This window comes from Crocodylus siamensis, chromosome 8 (assembly GCF_052110815.1).
Source record: "Crocodylus siamensis isolate JL-2025a chromosome 8, ASM5211081v1, whole genome shotgun sequence".
Classification (NCBI taxonomy): domain Eukaryota; kingdom Metazoa; phylum Chordata; order Crocodylia; family Crocodylidae; genus Crocodylus; species Crocodylus siamensis.
The window spans coordinates 35268864-35288865 of record NC_143402.1 but is presented as its reverse complement, the minus strand read 5'-3'; the positions used below and the strand labels follow the sequence as shown (position 1 = coordinate 35288865).

The 20002-nt window shown below is 41.6% G+C and overlaps 1 long non-coding RNA gene and 1 pseudogene across 1 annotated transcript in view; both read left to right on the top strand.

Moving 5' to 3' along the window:
- LOC149858259 (uncharacterized) overlaps window positions 1–20002 on the top strand; it is a 159199-nt gene that overhangs the window by 14131 nt on the left and 125066 nt on the right. The window lies entirely within an intron of this gene.
- Window positions 2908–3037, top strand: LOC149858261 (U2 spliceosomal RNA; annotated as a pseudogene).

Here is a 20002-nt window from a genome sequence, read left to right as displayed (position 1 = left end):
GCAGATGTCACCTAAATATATTATGTAAATAGAAATCATATATATCACTCCCCTGGGTAATAGCCACACATTTTCATTTATGTAGTATTGGTTAAAAAAAAAAGGTATGAAAACATTATAGTTATGATGTTTGTACCCTTTTTTAAAACTCTGCTTTTTTGTCCTTTAAGTCAAAGAATGTTTAGGGCCCTAAATACATACACACACACACACACACACACACACACACACACACACACACACGCACGTATATGTATATGTGCCATAGATAGATAGATAGATAGATAGATAGATACAACATCTATCTATCTGTTATTTGACTTAAAGGACAGTTATTTAAAACAGTACAAAAACCATAATTATTTTAATCTTTCCATACCTTCTTTTCTAAATCGTTACTACCTAAACGAAAAGTTATGGCTATTACCCAGGAGAGTGATAGGTATCTAAGCACAGATTGCAATATAGCTTGAGCTCCTCCCCTAACAAGACTTGGCAATGTAAAAGCTACAATAAGAAATGCCATTTCAAAATAGGCAGTTCAAAGGTAAGTGTTTCAGTGTAAATGGTTAGGGGAACAGTTCTGATAGTGATTGCATCTGTGCTCCCTAATTATATCTTTTTTTTCTAGATTTTGTTAGTATGAATAACTTAAGCAGTTCAGTATGGCTGTATGCATTCTTGTCTCAACAAAGTTCTTTATTTAATATTCTATAAACACTTTTCATCTTTATAGTTTCCCCGATTGGTTTCAAAATTAGTGACTGGAAGGATGTAAAAGTTGTAATGAATAAGGTTGTCAATGGTTGTATATTCATATAATATTGATAACCTAATTATCCTTTTACTGATGACTATATTATGCACTGCACCATGGTAAGGAACCATTACAAAATATTAATTAGAAATACCAATGAGTGTTTTAGCATGGGAAAATGAATATTAACATTTGTGAAAAGTGTCAACCTTGCAGCTTCAGGGTAGTTTTGTCATTGACTTGACTCAACCCAGGATTTTCCCCCAAATATTTGAATCTTTTTAGCACTGAACAAGTAAAAGATTTGAATAGGGGCCAAAAATCTGACAGAAAACGCAGGATGAACTAGATAGCGAGTCAGATTTTGTCTTGATCTTCACCTGCATGCATTTCATTTACAGCACAATTTTTCTGCATATTGAACATTTACCCACAAATTGTTTTCTGTTTGATTTTACTGGTAGGGTTTGCATGCTAAATATCCACAGTCACCCTAGTGACCCTTTTGTAGATAGTGACTATAAACAACGTGGCAGCATTCATTATGATAACTAGGCGTTTTAATTTTAACCTTATCAATAATTGGTGGATACTGCACAAGCCAAGAAGGCTTCAAAAGAAACAAGTATATTCATAGTAACAAGTGACATGGACTATTTCTAGGCATTTGGTAGAATTTTATTATCATTGATAACAGGTATCTCAAAAGCCTGGATTCAAAAGAAATAAATGCAGGTAGCAAATAACTTCTACTGAAAAGCCATTAGTATTTTCTTTTCTGTTTTTTTGGCTGAAGTTTTCTAATGTGAGTAATTGGCTTTATTTATTTGACAAAATCTAGCTGAATACCACCACTTTGGATCAGAAAAATGTAAAATATAAATGTAAAATATTTGAGTCTTGGCAGAATGCACAGCAAAAATCTCATGACATTATGGCTAGAATTATATCAGTGAATACCTCTTTTTTGCTCTTAAAGGCATTGATTTATCTTTTGCAGAATGAAAATACCCCAGTACCTGAGTTTGTGCAAAAACATACCTTTTATACATACTGTTCACTGCATCAGTCTTTTTTATTTTATTTATTTATTTAATCCAGTTGGGTGTTACACTACTTCCATCTGCTATGTTTCTAAATTGGAGATCATGCACATAAAAGTTAAGTATTAGCTTAAATGTAAACAGGTTGGGCAAGACTACCCTGAGTACATTTGGGCATTTGTTGAATCAGTGTTTTACACCAGAGGCAGGCTTCTGGGCGGTTTATAGGACAAATTCCAAAGTAATGAAATAGATGGCTTTTACTTTCTCATTATTTTGTGTTAGTTTTCTTACTAAATGTTTCCATTTTGTTACTGATTCTGTTCTAATACTTGGAGTATGCCACAATATGAAAAAGAGACATCTCTCTGTGATTAAAGCAGTTGTAACGATATTTAAAGTATATGTAAGGTATTCTATTTCAGTTGCTGATATGATCATTTATGACTAACCTATTACAATTTGTTAACACAGAACTGACCTTTTTCTTGTAAGCAAAGGGCACATTTTTCAGCATTCTGAACATGTCTTATCTATTTAGAAGGTTTTACAGAAAAGTAAGATGTAATGACATTTAGTTTTACAGTAGTTCACTGCTATTAACCTCCTCCTGCTGACTTTTAGATAGTTGTGCACAGTGCTTCTCAAAAAAGGGTATATAAGCTTATTTTAGGCTTGAATTAGAAGTATGCTAGCATATTCCATTTTTTAGAGGACTGTAATATTTGAATGAAACCAGTAATTGATTCATGGATGACTTGTAGGCAATCTTCTAAATACAAAGCACAGAGTGAAAAGCTTAGTATCAGCTACCGTGTTTCCCCGAAAATAAGACATACCCATAAAATAAGCCGTAGCAGGATTTCTACGTATTTGCGCAATATAAGCCATACCCCGAAAATAAGACATAGTGATAGGCGTGGCTAAGCGTACCGGCGCGAAGCGGTAAATAAGACGGGCAGCCCTTCTCATTTGCCCCATCGTGACAGCTGCTATCTCGGAGGTGACCGGAGAGGGAGAAATAGAAAGTGAAAGTAAAAGTCTCCTCAGTGAAGTGAGGAGCGGGAAGTTCTGCTTTAGGTATTGTGTGTCCTCAGGGGGAAGAATAAAGCTGTGGCTGCGGCTTTGAATTAACATCATACATAGTTTTGGTATTGGGTGGTGGAACCGGAGCGTGCTCCATCCACTCCATGCATTGACCTGGTATTGCAGTGCTTCCAGGACTGGTGCAAAAAGCAGGAAAAAAAAAAAATGCTGTTTTAAAAATAAGACATCCCCCGAAAATAAGCCATAGTGTGTCTTCTTGAGGAAAAATAAATATAAGACAGTGTCTTATTTTCGGGGAAACACGGTAATTGTCTACATTGAAACACCATTCCTTTAAATATCAATTGACTACCAATGAGCAGTCATTTCTGAGTAGTTTAGCATTCATGGGTTTATATGGACAGAAACTAGATGCCCAAATGATTTCATTGCTAAGGTTCTTTCAGATCTTCCTATTTTATTTGGTATATACTGTACTTCCATGCCCATTTATGCCATTTATGCCATTTATGCCATGCCATTTAGTATGTTTGGTGCTTTGTTTCATACCCTGTAGATCAATTCAGCTATGTAGTTAAGAAAGTATGGAAGCTTTTTGTGAGCAAATATTCAACCATGCATTTGCTATACTTTTTTCTTCAGTGTTTAATGGGTTTGGACATAAAATCTCAGGCATTTCACAGGTCATTTGGTAGGTATGGGAAAGCACATTTCAAAATGAAGTTTTCATTTCAGTGAATTGAATGTTTTGAGTCTGTCAGATTTACTGAAAGATGGGTAGTTATGCTATGTGAGTAACAAAAAATTCATAACATCCCACCTCCACCCCTATGGTTATTCTTTCTTGAATGTGTTCATTAAGCTGATAAATGATTTCCAGCAGGTAACATTAGAAATGCTCCAGACAAAGGAAAAGTAAAGTCAGAATTGTATAGAAAGCCATCTAAAGCAGACTGGAAACCACTTTAGTTTTGTAAATTATTGCTTTTGGTTTTGTTTTCTTTTTTAAGTTGTAAAATAACTTTGAATACTTGAGACTGTTAATGGATTTTGAAAAAGCAAAGCACTGGGTTCAGTTCAAACACACATTATTTGTTGCCAAATGTGGCTTATTCCTTGCTTATTGGAACTTTGCTACTGGATTGAGGATGGTTTGGATTTCACAGTTATTCAGATACATCTTTTTTGCCAAGCAAGTAACATACAATGTGACTGTAAAGTCATGGGGTTGGGAGGAAAACCAAAGAATGATTGTATTTTTTTAAATGGTAATGTTAATGTTGTAGCTGTGATAGTCCAGGAATTGTGCAAGAGGCTAGGAATTTTAGGGAGTCATAGATTTTATTGGACCAAAGTTCATGTTTGGAATAAATGTAGATGAATAAAGTTACATAAGTTTTTGAATGCAAGTATTCTTCATTAGGTCTGAGGAGGCAAGCAAACACAGCAAAACACAGCAAAAGTTAAGAACAGAGAATAGAACTGTCAGCTGGTGGTGGGGAGAATTCTTAGGGGTACTAGAGTTAGCAAAAGAAAAGATGCTTGATTATTGGAAGATCAAGACCTATCGAAAGAGAGGAGAGTCATTAATACCTATTGTGTGCAGGAAGAGTTTCAGTAATCAGGTGGATTGTACTGTACCATAAAAACAATATTGGTGTTCAGTCTTCAGTTCCTAGTATCCAAGCAGCTCGCATACTTTGGTCCCAAATTCAGTTTAAAAGCATTTGGTAGATTTTGCTTTAGAATGAAAATAGTGAGGTCAGAAAGGGATTGGCTGTTTTTAGTAGCTGAAAAAAATGTGCTCCTATTAACATGTGTGCAGCTCTGTCCCTTATATTTTTTTTCTGTGAGAGTTCATTCTGATGCACAAATGCTATAGTTTCACCCACATAGTTGACAGGATGGTATTGGGTGCATTGGATCAGCTAGATCACATTTTGGGAAAGGCATGTATAGGATCCATGGATTCAGATGGGTTCATTGTGGAGGAAGTTGATTGAGTTGTTGACAGGTAAGCATCTATGTGCTAAGGCAAAGCTCTGTTCCATTTGATGTATATGAAGCCCTAGGGAGTTTGTTTCTGATGATAATTTGAGAAAGATTAGGGGATTGTTTAAAATCCCGGAGTGGAGGGGTTGAGTATATTTCTCTCAAGGTCTGATTTTTATTAATTATGGGCTGTAGTGATTTGATGATTCTTTTAATTGGTTCCAATGTTGGGTGGCAGTAGGTGATCACCATGGATGTGTGATGACAGGGTGGGGGTTTTTTTGCCCATTGTTTGGAGGAAGTGTCAATTGTTGAAAGTGAAGTGGTGAGTGAGTATCTAGTGAATAATTTGTGCAACGTGTTGCAAATTTGAGTGTATTCCATGTCCTTATAGTTATTTCAGGTTGGAATCTATGTTTTCATGTTGTGGGATGTTAGTGTACAAGCTAGTGATATCCATGGTTGCAACTGTGGTCTTCTTGGTAAGGTGCATGATAGTTTGGATTCCACTGAGGAAGTCTGTGGTGTCTTGCCTTTTTTTAAATACCATTTTTGTCTTTTCAACAAGATTGGCTTCATATCAACTTCAAGTGCTATTGTATTTGGGAAACTAAACTAAAATTACATTAAAGTTTGTTTAAATGCAACAAATTAATGAAGTACCTGTGTTTTTTGAAATCTAAGGTGGCACTGATGATAGAATTCTCAGGCTAGAAAATATTTTTTATTATACCACTTAGCCATGAACAATTTTATCTTCTACATCTAGAAATAACATGATAGGTGGATCAAAATATATGTTCATATACAATACATCCTTATGTTCATCATCAAACTTTTGAAATTAAAATACTGGATTATTTGTTTAGAACATAAATTCTCCCTTTGGTAAAGACAAGCATGGAGAAAAAGAGACTGATTTTGAAACTAAATAGCTTCTGATAACTTAGAATATGTGTGTTTTACTCTGTTTCTCCCTTCTTTGCCCCACCCCCCATAATGATTATTTCATAAGGAAAATAAGTGAATCTGTAAGTAGGATGTGAAAAATGTGAATCTATTGTCTTTTCTTCTCTTTGCACATTCATTTTTTTAAAACTTTTTTATAATAAAGGTTTTAAAAAGTCAAAATTCTGTCATACTCTAAGTTAGGTAGGAGGAAAATAGTCAGACTTAGAAGGAACAGTGGATCTATTTTCAAGGATTATATCCAAACAATATTTGTGTACTAAGGCCAGACCAGAATCCTGCCACACAACCTGGCTCTTCGGTGAGCAGAGATCCATACCAGGGTCTCTTTGATGCCACTGTCTAACCCACACTTTCTCAGATCTCTGCTCCCTGTGGAGTCAGGTCACATGGCAGGGATCAGCACTGCTTTGCCATGTGACCTTGCTCTGCAGGGAGCAGAGATCTGGGTCAGGGGTCTGGTTGCTGCTACTGCCTGCCCCATGAATCCCTCAATGGCACCAGGGCAGCGCAGGACAGGTAGTGGTGGGGAGGAGACTCCCAATGTGGAGCTTTTCTCCCTGCAGGGCTGAGTCATGTGGCAGGGCAGCAGTGTACAGCTGTTTCCCTGCAAGCCAGGCTCTGAAACTCTGAAATTTTCCAAAACATTTCTGAAACATTTTGGATGCCTCATTTTATTTTGGAGATGTTTCAAAGCCTTCTGTTTTCAAGGCTTTGGCCAAAATGACCCAAAACATCTCCAAAATGAAACAGCTGCTGAAATTTTGCACAGCTCTAATTTCTATATTGTTTTGTAAGCATCTGAGAGCCCCTCTATACACAAGATGCACTTCTTCCATTGTCAGGTATTCAGAATGTAACTTGTATGAAGGAGCTAGATGGTTCAACAGATTGAAAGTGAAATAATGAAGCCTCTTCTTGACAAGTCAGAAGCCATTCAAAAACCCTTTTCTATTTGGAGTGTACTAGGTAGTCAAATTTCACAGATTTATAAGTGACAAGTATTATAATTTGATGGTGAAGTATGGCTATTTTCCAACATATCAAAGGTATTGGATATGTTGTTCATGTTTTGATGCTTTAAAGTGTTTACTTGTCAATAGGGATATGAAGCTTGTAGTCTTGTTGGAAGCAGTTTTAAAATCTCATTTTCTTGCATGTCAAAAGGAGCATTCATTAATTGCTACTTAAATGTCCTCATTCACCCAGATTGGCCAGAAGCTTAAGGACAATTCTGACTTTATACCTACCAACACCTTATCACAAAAGTAGAATTTGAATTTTCAGAAAGAGCACAGAAGGAAAAACCTAATATTTTTGCCTGGTTTTCAGATTGTCTTCTTGTTATCAGAGTGTGATATGCTAAAGACAAGACTGTCTTAAAAGGTTGCTGTCTACATTCAAGGACTTATCTTGACTTAGGATTTGTAGCCTAGGACACTTCCTAGACAGAGGTGCCTCAGTCTTTAAATGGAGCAGGGGTTATTCCTTTCTCTCAAAATGCATGTGGAGGTGGTGATTTTCACATCGTTTTGTATATTATGGCCTATTAAGCACTCATCCAAGGATGTGCAAATCAAAATTCAGTTCCCTCTTTTGTTTGAGAAGATCCAAACCTCCATCACTTGAGAGAATGAATGCCTTAACCAAGGGTGGGCAAAATACAGCCTGCAGGCTGGATCTGTCGCACCAGGCCATTCTATCTGGAGTCTAAAGAAATTTAGACAATATTTATCTGCTCGTGACTGCCTCTCAGTGATGACAGGATCCAGGGACAGTAGGACCCAGGGGGAGCCCTCAGCAGGAGGCAGCATCCTAGCCCCTCCCCACCCCAGCCATTTCCCTGCCTTTCTGCCCTCCCCCCCACTGGTCCAGCACCATGTGACTCCCAGCTGCATCACTGCACCAGGATTAGGGGGCAGGACTTCCAGTCACAAGATGGCAATCAGGGGGCTGGCACCTGTCAAGGGGTAAGGCTACATATGCAGTCTTTGACAGCTTGCCAAAACTGTGTAAGTGGCACTCCACCTGAAATAACTTCCTGCCCCTGCCTTAACTACTAAGCTATACAGTCTTGTGGTGTGCAGAAATTTTCTACTTCTCCTGTAGAAGCTCCTCAATTCATAAATGGGCAGACGTGGTTCTGAACCTTGATCTGAGACTGTTAATAGCTCAATGGGTTTCTTTTGGATCCCAGGGGTGTGTCAAGATGAGCTCGCATGTGCAGTTTGTGGCGATGCAAACCACACATGCCATATATATGCAGACATTTGACATCCTGCTGATTTGCAGAATGGCATTTTTTTTAAACCAGGTTCTGCTGGTGCCAAAAAAAATGCCCTGTCCCCCCAAAAAGCAGGCTGGTGTACATGGCAGCAGCATGTACTTCCCCAAAATAGAGCCTGGCCAACCACAGCCATACTTTGGCTGCCAGCCAGTCTCTGTGTGCTCAGATTGCTGCTGGTACAGCCCAAGACCCCAGGTAATGCTGCTGAAGCCAGCACAGTAGCTGGCCCCAGCCTCCCCTACCCCACCTGGGTCAACTTGCTATGCACCAGAGCATGTATGCAAGGGCATTCCCTGGAAACAAGTACCAGTGGCATAAATATGCGTCACTGCTATTTGTCCCTGGGGAAATTCACATTCCTACTTATGGGAACACACCCCATGGCCACATACAGCAAGGGCTTCTGTGTAGTATGTGGTGCTACAGACCTATCTGTGGTGACACACACTGGGCATTTAGGCATTTTCCATGCTACTATCTTGTGGGGTGGGGGTGAGGGGGCTGATCCCAGGAGACCTGGGGTCAAGAAAACATGTGTTGGGGGGAAATATAAGCAAGATCCCTCTGATTTGAGAGTGGATGCCCATGTTCTTGGTTTTTAAATCAGACCTAGACAAGGATATTAACCTCTGTCTTGCACACCTAAGATACATGATTATGTGAGCATCCTAATCCCTGGGATAAGTAAGAGAGTCTCTTTTGTTTTCCTGAGAAATATTAGACAGCAGCTGCGAAATCTTTTTTCCCACAAAAAAAAATTATCTGTTGACATTTGTAGCCACCTCTATACTTACCAGTGCAGCAGGTCTAAATGTGACATCTGTAGTGATTCTGCTATGTTGGCTTTGCTACATTGGTTGAAAAGTCCTCAGGTAGTCAAACTTGTATTTATGGTACAAATAAGGCTTTACCAATGAATGTTTGAAGACATAAAAGGTCTAAAGATCAATCCTATAAAGGCATAACGTTCCACATCTTGGTAAAACATACATTTTTAAGTTATGGGTTATATGTAAGTAGGGACGTATTGAATTCATGGCCAAAGTACAGTGTGTGGCAGCTTCTTCAATCTTGAATGTTCTCCTGTGCACATCTCACCCCTTGCCCTCCCTTTTGCTGCTGACTAGTGGTGGACCCCACCACTTCCTCCTGATCAGCAGGGGACTTTGGTTTTAAACATGGCATAATTTTTACCTCCCCCCAGCCATCAGTAAATAGCCAGGCCATCTCATTTCAAATAAATAGTTGAAGTATTAGTTTAGATGAAAAATTAGCCTCCCAGAGATTACGTGTGCCTGCAGTAACATTGAAGTACTGCTTTACATACATTCTCCCCCCCCACAACCTCAAACTTTCCTCAAGTTGAATACTTGTTATTTCTATGATTTCAGATGCTCCCAGAATCTTTTCATGTTGTTTGTACTTGCGAGTTGGCAGGTAGCATCTTTTTTATTATGATACAAGCTGCAAAACAGCCAAATTCTGAGATAACAGGAAATATTTAAGTAGAGATAACAGGATGTGATTTAGATAAAGAACTATTTAGTGAAATACAAACCATCAAAAATCCCAAGGCTGAATCAATTCAGTCTTTCCAGGTTAGTTTAAACTTTAGAGATTAAACTGAGAAACAATGGGACTGACATTTCTGTTTTGATTCAGGAAATGCAGCCACATACCTGCAGTGGTTCAGGCCAGAAGCCAGGGGACACTAGAGAATGGCTGTGTGTTTGCTTCTTCCCTGCTGCCCCCAAGATCTTTGGGATTTGTAGTCTAGAATTACAGCTGCAGGACTCTTCAGGTTGCTCACCACTTCCTCTTCCTGCTTCTAGGTGCCTCTGGGATTTGTAGTCCACAATCATAGCCAGCAGTAAGTTTTTAGAAGGGCATCTCTGTATTCTGGGGGAGGGAAATTTAACCCCCTCCTCACCCCACCCCCCGGCCTCATACCTCAGCCAGGTTTGCCTGGTCAGGGCAGGGGGTCCCTGTCTCCTCTTTCCTCAACACTCCTCTTTTGGAGCAGGCAGCACAGCCCATATAAAGACTGAAAAGCTTGATGAGATGCTAGGGGACTGTGATTTAACTTGAACCAGAAAGGGGTTCAACAAATTGGGAGAGAAGTTTCATAAACCAGTTTGACGCAGACAAATTCAATCTGATATTACATTCTTAAACCAGCTTCAGCCATTTTGAAACTGGTTTATGGGCACTGAGATTCTGTTCTGTTACAGGTTTAAACTAGTTTCTGATTACTTAATTTGTGTGTTCTGGGATGCAAAGATACTTACCGGAAACTCCTGAGCCGGGGAAGGGAGACCACAAGGCGAAACCTGCGCGGCTCATCAGCCGCTTGTTTATACAGTTGCGGCCAGCTGGTGATGCAAGCGCGGAGTGCTGGCCGGCACGAATAAAATGGTGGCACACGCTGAGGGAGGCAGGGAGAAGGGGGAGACGCTGCTCCCAACACCCTCGCTGCTCGGACCAGCAAGAACAGCGGAGCATGAGAAGAGAAGCACCCCGGACGGGGAAAAGAAGAGGCAGGGACGCCATGGGAGCATCGCCACAGAGGCAACTGGCAGGGAGACCTGGGATCGCCCCTGTAGTACTACAGAAGGTATCCCCGACAACGGCAGACAGAGGCAGACAGCCTACGGGGAAGCCCCAGAGAGAAGTGCCTCCGGAGGACAAGCTGCCGCTGGACCGGGAGGTGCCGGGGAATGGGGCTAGAACTGAACACCTAGGCATGAAGCAGATGGGGCTTCTGTAAGGTGTGTGTGGGGCAATTAAAGGGGCGGTACGCCCAGTTTGTGTTGAGCCTTTTTCGTATTTTGTGTTATGCTTATCTATTCCCTGAGTTCTAGAGGAGACCAGGGGGCATTAGACCGGTAGTAGGTATAGTCTCGGTTGCAGAAGGGAAGCTGGCCCCTATTTCAGTAATAATCTTAGAGCAAGACAACTAACAGCTTGACAGCACTGTAAGGAGGTGTAAGACCAGGGTGCAGGAGTGGCGAAGCCCCGAGTGTGACCGCCGGGGAACCCTGGGCCATGGGCATGCACGACAATTGACCCCTAACACTGATAACATCAAGTCATGACAGGCGGGAACGGGGTCAAGGAGTCGGGCAGAGAACATTTGCTTGGGCAGCGGGGGGAGCGCCGACCCCACGGGGAAGAGTGGCCCAAGAACAGCTAGTCAAGTCCCGGCAGCGACATTGTGTAATTTCTGTCCCAAACTGAGAAGACCAGTTGTTATGGAAGTTAGTTGTAGTTAGGCAGTGGAATAGGCCCTGGAGTGATTGAAGCCACATTTATTACCACATGTAAAAGTGACACAAAGAAGAATGCATTGCATTGGAAGCTTGTCTAAGTCTATCCCAACCATACAGTTGGGCCAATACAAGGCCCACAAACATCCTTCTCCTGGATCATCATAGCTACAAGATCATTCTAATGTTTCGAACATGTTTTTCTTTTTCACATTTTTTTCTTACTGGTTTTGATGTAAACTAGCCCTAATGTCCAAATCAATGATTCAGTCTCATGGTGCATTAATGTTTATTCACTTACTCTGTCGCATCTCTTTTATTTATTTTTTTAAGGCTAACCTTATTTTTTTTCCATACTGTATTATTTTTGTTACCTATCCTTTTCTGTAATCACTCAGTCCATTATTAGAATAATGTATATGTTTTAGGTGGGCTTGAGGTAGTTAGAGGCCACCCTTTTAAAGCAAAAATCATGCTTACATACATATTGTGTATGTAAAAGACTGACCATTGATACACATTTTATCTTTCACTGACTGTATAGCTCATTTACTTAAATAAAGTACTAGCCTATCTGAATCCTAATGATAGACAAAATTTTGTTGTTTACTTAAAGATATGGATCCTTGCAATTTAAAATCTGTTGGAAGCTCTCATGTTTTCAGTGGAAAAAATCCTATTGATTTCAATGGGCTTTTGGGAATGGTTGCCTACATGTGAACTTTTTTTTATCTGAAAATGAAAAATATAAAATAGATTAAACTTATTTATTTCCATATAAAATAGCTATGATAATCAAAATAACCTTTAAAATTTGTAGGGAGCATCAGTTGTAGGTAAAAATCTTTTCAAAGCAGGACAGTCACCAAAGGTATAACTGGACAGCTATGCACCCTGGGAAATGGCAGTGCACAGATCAGCATTTGCAGCTGGGCTCCTGATGGTGGTGGCTGAGCTAGCCTCACAGAGATTGCTAGGTTTGCACCTCCTCTTGTCCTGAAATTGGGGCCTAGAGCTGTTGCCCTATCACCCCTTCTCCCCCTCCCCTTTAATTATGCTACTGACAGCCATTTTTAAGCCTGTTTTGATTCTGATAGCTATTTTTTATTGAAAAAAGAAGTTTAATCTACTTTGCCTTTCAATTTAAGTTAAAATAAATGCATATGTAAACAGCTATTCCCAAAAGCCCATTGAAGACAAGAGCTTTATTTCCAGTAAAAACATATTAGAACAACAGTTAAAAGATTCCTTATGAGCACAGCATAAAGAAGAAGAAAGCAGCCCATTTTCCATATGCCCTCCTTTTTTAACAACAGACCTCTGTAAGAAATGCCAGAGAAAGCAGGCCTTGCTCTCAGTCCTAGTAAAGGCCTAAAAGGGCTACCTAACTTTCAAGGTCAAGAAGGCTTAGTTTATCAGTGAAAAAGCCACTTTTCTTCTTCTTTTTCTTTTTAAGTACCCTTGCATTTGCCCCAGCCCCTTTCTTGCCACTACCCATTATTCCTGTTTTAAAGGAGCATTTGTTTCTGCTTCATCACTGCCTGAGCCACACCACATAAATAAATAAATAAATAAATAATTGTGGTATTGTACAGGTAAGAAGTAGTTCCTGTCAGTTAATCTTAAAATTTAACTTTCCCTGAAGCACTCTTTTTATTAAAAAAAAAAAAAAAGGGAGAAAATTCTAGGAGTTCAAACTGATTATGATATTGTAGGTCAAAACCAGATCCAGAAACTAATTTTAAGGCAGCATGCATCACAGAGCCTAAATATAATGTGATCCCTTAAAGAAGGACTGTTTAACAAGAAGTTCATTACTGTGCATTACTACGTGGTTGTGCTTAATCAGCCAGATTGGTTGTTCAGCTGTGTGCTATTGCTGAAGCTTCACAAAAGAAACTGTAAAGTTGTTTGTCAAATACAATCCCCTGAAAAGGATGTTCTGAGCATATCTCATCCATCTCAAATTTGCTTTAATACTTATTTACCATACTGTCGTATATAAATAGTTATACTGTGATGAACCATTACAGTAACACTTGGATGATATTATCACTGGTGTAAGAAATTATTATTGCATTTTATTCCTTTCCAATCCTTATTTTGCTCCTCAGTTCTCAAGATTGCAGTGTTTGATCAAGTACTTCAACAGGATCAAGTATTATCCCCTACTTAATTTGTGCTTTAACAATTACCTCTTCCTCTCTTCTAGTTTCTCTATATTTGTTTCCTACTCAGCCTTGTAAACCTCTTAATATTCCCTTACCTAAAAAAGATGAAACATGTGTGCATGGTCTTCAATTATTCTAACATACAATGTTTCATGAAGTTTTACATCCACAATCATCCAACACATCACTGTATACATTATGTATTTTAATAAGTTTAAACACTAAGTTTCTGAGGAAGTGTATCCTTGGTGAATGCTTCATTCTTTTTTCCATTTTTCTTCAGAATATATTATTTCATGTGCAATGATTGCATTGCACAAATGGTTTAGGAAGTACTAGAAACTAGGTTTATATACAGTTGTGTGTGTGTGTCAGTTCCTAAACTGTTTGCACAGGCTTTTATTTACTTAGTTATAAATGTATTTATTGTGTGAGCATTATGTATTATGTCTGGCTAGTTCGTTACATTTTTTAAATCAAGAGTCAGGATTTCCTGATAAAACAAACTGACACCACAGGCATCCATCCTGCTGTGGTGTCTGAAGAGACAGCTTGATGCCAAGGTGTTAACTGAGTTGCTGCGCATTTTCAATATCCCTTCTCTTTTTAACCATGGTACAATCTCCAAATGATTAAATAATCTTCCATACTCTATGAATTTTATTGTTTTTGCAATATTATCTACACAGAGACAATTCTTCTTTTGTGGTAAACAACCCCCATCCAAGTAGATCCTTTAAAAGAGACTTGTTAAAAAAAATCAATGCTTCCAATGAAGGTGCATCAGCAATTTAAAGCTGGCAGCTAACTATATCACTTACTCCCCTTCCTATTTTAAGCTTCAGTGATGAGGGAAAGGTTTGTATTGAGGAATATAAAATTGGAAATGCAATAAAGCAGAAAGAAGGTACTTACAGCTAATGAAATGTCTATAACATTAAACTCTGGTTTAAGGATCAGACCCACAGAGTTCATCAGATGAACCATTATGATGTGAATGACTTCTGTGAATATTTATATTTTTGGAATAAGTATTTTTGATAGTACTACTTGTTAAATTCTTATATTTTTAGTTCTTACCCACTGCACTACCTTTGTGCTATCTTAGAGTTGCTGACAAACGAGGTAAGTATGTTCACCATACAATAAGGGCACTTAACCAGAGGAAATGACTTGTTCATTTTATTGTCTTGATCTGAACAGAAAGATATTATAGCCATCAAAACTTAGTGTCCCAAATGGGCTTTAGGTATTGCTAAGAGCTACTGGAAGATGAAGTAAAGCAAAGTTTTGTGCAGTGGAATTCCTAAATTGGGATGAGTTAATTTATCTGAAAAAAGGCACTCATAAGCAGGTGTCAGGATCTAAAACTACCACGTGGGAGGTTAATTTTAAGGATATATTTAACCCAAGCAGACATCATCTGGTTGCATTTATTTTTGTTTTTTATTTTGTGTTTTGGACTATCTTATTCAATGTATTGGTCCTTTCCATTCTGAAGTCAGATGTATCTGATTAGTTATGGGTACCGTAATTAAAGTAAAACTGTAAAAATGTTGCACAGCCCTACTGTTCACTTCCAGTCTAAACTATGTCACTTAGAGAAAACTATATAACTTAGATTGATTCTTTCCCTGGCTTTTAGAACATCTTTAAATGGCCAGTGAGTGCATACTACACACTAAGGTCAGATCAAAGAAAAAATTTTTGGAACCTAAAGGCACTTTCACACATGCTTTGGGAATGGGGGAGGTAGTGCTTTAATTAGAGCTCTTGGAGCCGCTCTAATTAAATCTCTGCTGCATCTCATGTATTAATAATGCTTGAAAATGGTGGTGAAGGTGCTTGAACTAAAAGTCTTTCAATGAGATTTAGTTCAAGTACCCCCACTGCCATTTTGAAGAACAGGGACACTGATACATGAGACACAGAAGGCTACTGGAGCATGGCAATTGCATGGCATTTGCCATGCTCCAGCAGACTTAATTAATCAAGCAGCAGACTTAATTAATCGAGTCTGCTCTAATGCATTGGTATTCTAGCACATTGGAGCAACCTCCATGCTTGTGCCCTTAATGCCTCAGTCTCAACAGCTTGGCCCCTTGATCTCTAGTTAACACCTAAACTGAGCAGGATCCAAATTTTAGGAGTTCTTCTATCTGGGACAAATTTCTGGTAGGTACTTCTAGAGCACACCTAACATGTATGTGCAGAGTCAGACTCTGCATCAAATTCAGTGGACGCACCTTCTCTCTGAATTTGCAATAGTGTTACAAGATAATATCTTCCCTTAGGAAGTGGGGGATTGAAGTTCAGTGTACTCCTCAACCCATTTCTCATTTCCCTGCAGCACCGGACTACAGAGTCTTGTCTCATACTCTCCTAGTGAATCTGTTTCAATTGAAGGCCAGACCTCAATTATGGCTCCTGCTCTCAGGAACTTCATAAAAACCAGTCACTTGATAACATATAAACGTACAAAAGGTTCTTGGAGCAAGAGCTGTAAGCCAGATCCTCCTTCTGGTGGATAAATTCCCTAACTTTTGGCAACACTGTTTTACTTGTCCTTGTGAAGGAGGGAAGGAGCCGGTAGGCTCCTAAGCTCCCCACCCCGGCGCAATCACACTAAAACCCCGCTCTCAGACAGAGAGCACGAGACAAACTCGTGCCGTGGCCAGGTGCATGGAGGAAGGCGGAGCTCAGATAGAGAGGGCTGACATAAAGGAGACGCCGGCAGCAAGCAGGGCGGAACCGGAAGAGCCCGTCAGGAAAGCGGACACTGGTGGGAGCTCACTTGGGCGGAGGCGCGTCGTCCCAAGCCGCAGCCATATGTTCTGGAGGAAGGTTAAGCCCCTCCAGGGGAGGTGAGCTGGGCTGACAGCCCACCGTGACTGAGGACTGAGAGGGCTGACATAAAGGAGATGCTGGTGGCAAGCAAGGCGGAACTGGAAGAGCCTGTCAGGAAAGCGGACAACAGTGGGAGGGGTGGTTATCACGGAATCACTCTCCCACACATTGGTGCGTTGGCTGGGAACTCTGGCAGCAGCCTCTCTAACGATACTAAGAGGGAAAAATGGAGCACCAGACTAACTTAATGGGGACGGAATCATTGCAGCAAGCAATGAATTTAATGGCCCAAGTGCTGCAGCAACAACAGCAGGAGGCCATGAGGCAAACAACCCTTCAGGACCACTTGCTCCAGCATCAGGTGTGGGCCCAAAGGGGGCTATGGGACTTTCAGATGCCAAAAATGTCCAAGGAAGATGACCTGGAAGCCTTCTTGGAGACATTTGAGAGGGCAGCCATAGCAGCAGGTTTAGAGAAGGCAAAATGGGCCGGGCATATTGGTACCCTACTGATTGATCAGGCTCAGGCAGCTTACAGGGCTAAGACCAGGGGGGATGCCCTGGATTATGACAAAGTGAAGGCCGAGATACTGTGGCAGTTGGATATTACCCCAGAAAGACACTGCCAAGCCTTTAGAAAGAAGAAGCCGAATGAAGCGAAAGCTCCCTGCATTTTGTGGCAGCACCTTGCGGACCTGCTGAGTAAATGGCTCAGGCCAGAGACAGTTTTGAAGGAAGAGATATGTGACCAAATTCTTTTAGAACAATTTTTTGCAGACCTAGATGAGGATACACAGAAATGGGTAAAGTGCCACTGCCCTGCCTCATCACGGGATGCCTTGCAACTGATGGAGCAATTTGATATGGCCCAAGGGGACCAACAGAGATACAGGGGTATGAAAGGACCAGACCCCACTCCGAGGAGAGGCACAGAGAGCAAGGGGGGCAGAAGAGATGGTCCCCATGGCCTAACATGTTTCTTGTGTGGCGAAAGGGGCACCTTGCCAAGAACTGCTCCCAGGATTTTAGAGCAAGGCCCACCAAAGACCTGGATTTTCTGGATAGTCGGCCGGCATCAGGAACTATTCCAGAAGTTGAGTCAATGGACTGCGGGGTAGGTGGCCAGGGGGCAGATAAAATTCAACCCTTACCCAAAGTGCGAGCCTGGGTCAAGGGAAGCCCCGTCCAGGCAGTGGTGGACACGGGGTGTGCCCAATCCCTAGTGCACCCCTCGTTGGTCAAGTGGAGACAAGCACCTCGAAGTGTCAGAGTACACATGGTGTGTCTCCACAAACAAAACACCTATGTCGAAAGACGATTGTTGGAGGTGCAAGTGAAAGGGATCTGGAGGAGAATCCCTGCGGGGTTGGATGAGGAGATTCTATACCCTATGATTTTGGGTCGAGACTGGCCGGAGATATTCAAACTAATAACGTTGCTGCCGGGCTGCGAAAACCCAAGAGAGGGGCTTGTAGGAGCCGAGATCACCATGCCTGATGACATGGAGGTGGAGGCGTTGGCTGACACCAGTCAATTTTGGGAGGCGCAAGAGAGGGATCAAGAACTCCAACCCTTCAGGAAGGCAGAAGCACCAAGAGCCGGCACACAGGTAATTCCCCCCGAATGCAGAAAAACAGTTCCCAGGGTAGAAATGAGGAATGGGTTACTGTATAGGGTTAAGCGGGATAGGGTGGAAGGGGAAGAAGTGGCCCAATTGGTCATACCCCGACCCTACCAAGAACCGCTTTTATGATTAGCACATAGGAATCCCCTCGGGGGACATTTGGGGAAACATAAAACAGAAGCCCGGTTAACTCGGTGGTGCTTCTGGCCACATATATATGAGGACATGGAGGAGTATTGTAGGACTTGTGAGGTGTGCCAGAAAGTAAGCACACACAAATCCCCCAAGGGTGCCTTTGCAACCGATGCCACTGGTGAGGGAACCTTTTACCAGGGTGGCCTTGGACATAGTCGGCCCACTGCCTAGGAGCGTGGCGGGACATCAATTTGTGCTGATATTTATAGAGTATGCAACCCGATTTCCAGAGGCTATTCCTTTGAGGGCCATAACAGGACCCAAGGTAGCCAAAGAATTGATGAAATGGGTGGCTAAGTTCAGGATTCCCTGAGAAATTATCACAGATCAAGGATCCAACTTCATGTCCACGGCATTGGGGGCTTTATGCAAGGTGTTACAAGTCCGCCACTTGAAGACGACGGTATATCACCCCCATATGCTAATGGGCTGGTGGAATGCTTTAATGGACATTAAAGGGGATGCTGCAAAGGTGCGCCCAAGTAGAGCCAAAGAAATGGAACCTGATGGTTCTGCCCCTTTTATTTGCCATAAGAGATGCCCCTCAGGCCTCACTGGGCTATTCACCTTTTGAGTTAACCTTTGGGGATCGACCACATAGCTTGTTGGACATCATATGAGAAGGGTGGGAGGCAGACACAAATCCAGGCAAGGGAGCCTCCGAGTATGTGCGAGACCTTAGGGAGCGCCTCCAGGTAGTCCGGGGCATAGCACAAGCTAACTTGGAACAGTCCCAGAGCCGGCAGAAGGAGAGGTATGATGTTCAGACAAAGGAACGTGAATTAAGGGTGGGGCAAAAGGTGCTTGTACTGTTACCCAACGCTACCAGCAAGTTCTTAACGTGTTGGCAGGGGCCATTCTCAGTGGTAAGGAGAGTAGGCCCCGTTGATTATGAGGTACTACGGCCGGGGGCTAAACGTCAGCGGCAAATTTACCATATTAATTTACTGAAAGAATGGCATGAGTCCGAGGGCCTCTTAATCTCCCCTGACCCTGAGACAGAGGAGTTTGAGGCACAGGTCAGGGGCGACCCAGTTAACTTCCTGGAAGGAGATCAAATACCTGGTGGGGAAACAGCTGGAAGCTAAACAACACCAACAACTAGCGGTCCTAGTGAGGGAATTTCAGGATGTATTTACGGGCCAGCTGGGAAAGGCCACCGGAGTAGAACATAAGATTATCACCAAAGAAGGACAGATAGCATGAGAAAAATGGCGCAGGATTCCTTATCATAAGTGCCAGCAGGTAAAAGAAGAACTTAAGAAAATGCTGGAGCAAGGGATCATTACGCCTTCCCGTAGTCCCTGGCGCAGTCCCTTGGTCACCGTGGAGAAACCTGATGGGAGCTTGAGGCTCTGTGTGGACTTTAGAAAGTTAAACGCCTTGACCCAGTTTGATGCGTTCCCTATGCTGCAAGTCAATGAACTGGTGGAACGCATAGGCCAAGCGAGGTTCATTTCGATGCTGGATTTGTCCAAGGGTTATTGGCAGATCCCGTTATGAAGGAAAGACCAGCCCAAGACAGCATTCGGGACCCCATGGGGACTTTTTGAGTTCAAAAGGATGCCCTTTGGGCTTAATGGAGCGGCAGCCACCTTTCAGAGACTGATGGATTGGGTCCTCGCGCCCCATCAAGGGTATGCCGCAGCCTACATCAACGATATCATGATCTATACTGAAATGTGGGAGCAACATCTACAGCCCTCAGAGCCATCCTCCTAGAATTAAGGCAAGTGGGATTAATGGCTTACCCCATGAAGTGTGCCCTAGGCAAGCGGGAGACTAAATACCTCGGGTTTTTGGTG